At 44.2% G+C, this 1,587-nt stretch overlaps 2 protein-coding genes across 7 annotated transcripts in view; both read left to right on the plus strand.

The window, feature by feature from the left end:
* The window catches only part of PDLIM5 (PDZ and LIM domain 5), a 304,885-nt gene that overhangs the window by 238,837 nt on the left and 64,461 nt on the right, over positions 1–1,587 (plus strand). The window lies entirely within an intron of this gene.
* Positions 1–1,587, plus strand: part of LOC102859947 (kynurenine--oxoglutarate transaminase 1-like) — a 30,884-nt gene that overhangs the window by 9,907 nt on the left and 19,390 nt on the right. The gene's annotated exons all lie outside the window — the stretch shown is intronic.

Below are 1,587 nucleotides of genomic sequence, written 5' to 3' on the forward strand. Positions count from 1 at the left end.
ACCACTGGACCAATTGGCAGCATCAGGATGGATGGTGAAGAGATTGAGATTGTTAACAACTTTAGTCTGCTTGGCTCCATGTTCAATACTCTTGGCACCAGCAGCCAGGAAATCAAAAAACATATTGTGATGGGAAAGTCAGCTGCTAGGGACCTCTCCAGGGTACTGCAGAGCAGTGGTGTCACTCTGGAGACTAAAGTGCATCTGATACAGGCCATGGTCTTTGCGATCACTTGTTATGCATCAGAAAGTTGGACAATGACTAGGGAGGATAGAAGGAGAATTGACACCTTTAGGCTGTGGTGCTGGAGAAGAGTATTGAATATACCATGGATGCCAAGAAAACAAACAGATTCATCCTAGAGAGGGTTAAACCAGGCTGCTCCTTGGAGGCAAGGATTCTGGGGCTTTGTCTGACACACTTTAGACATGTTGTAAGGAGAGGCAGGACTTTAGAGAGGGACATCATGCTGGGTAGAGGGACAGCGCAGGAGGGGAAGACCCTCTATGAGGTGGATTGATTCAGTGACTGGGGTAATGTGAATGGGTGTGTCAGAGGCAGTGTGATTGGCACAGGATCAGGGAGCAGGGTTTAGGGCTGTTGTACATAGGGTCGCTATGATTCGCAAGCACACCTAACAAACAGACAACCAATTGTTATGTGCCATTGAGACAAGTATGACTCATGAACAAAAGATCTAAACCCTGTTCTATCCTGTGCCATCCTCACACTTCCTGACACACAAAAGCCCATTGTAGCAGTCACTGTGTTGATCCTCCTGGTTAAGGGTCTTCCTCTCCTTCACCAACCTTTCTCATCTTTCCCAGCATCATGTCCTTTTCCAAGGAATACCACCTCCTAGCAATATGTCCAGTGTAGATGAGGTGAAGCCTCATCATACTTACCTTCAAAGAGCACTCTGGCTACAATCTCTCCAAGACATATCTATTTTCTTGGCTGTCTATGAGCTGTTCAGTGCTCTTCTCCAACACCACAGCTCAAAGGTGTAAATTCTTTTCCTGTCATTCTTGTACATTGTCCAGCTCTCAGATGCATAGCATGTAATTGGAAAGACTATCGCCTGAATCAGGCACACCTTAGTCTTCAAACTGACATCACTATTCCTCTATAATTTGGAGAGGTCCCTAATTGCAGATTTTCCCAGTGCAATGTATCTCCTTATTTCCTGACTACTGGCACCAAGGGTGTTAATTATGGATCCAAGCACCATGAAGTTGTTGAGAATTTCAATCTCCTTTCCATCCATCATGTGACACTTCCTGTTGGTCCCATGGTAAGAATCTTTGTTTTCCTGACATTGAGATGCAGTCCATACTGACGGTTGCAACAAGTGCTTCAAGTCCTCCTCACTTTCAGCAAGCAAGATTGTGTCATCTGCATAATACAGGTTCTTTTTTTTTTTGTTTTGTTTTTTGTTTCTATTATTATTAAATTTTATTAGTTTCAATGAACATTCACAGGGATTCTGGGCTTTCACTCCTTCATTGCCGCACCATTCTCTCCACTCTCCTCCCCAGTTTGTTCTTCTTCCCCGCCATCCGAATGTCTGTTTTAATTGTCCAATT

Source organism: Elephantulus edwardii, unplaced genomic scaffold, assembly GCF_000299155.1.
Source record: "Elephantulus edwardii isolate Elephantulus edwardi_28Jun2011 unplaced genomic scaffold, EleEdw1.0 scaffold00294, whole genome shotgun sequence".
NCBI lineage: Eukaryota > Metazoa > Chordata > Mammalia > Macroscelidea > Macroscelididae > Elephantulus > Elephantulus edwardii.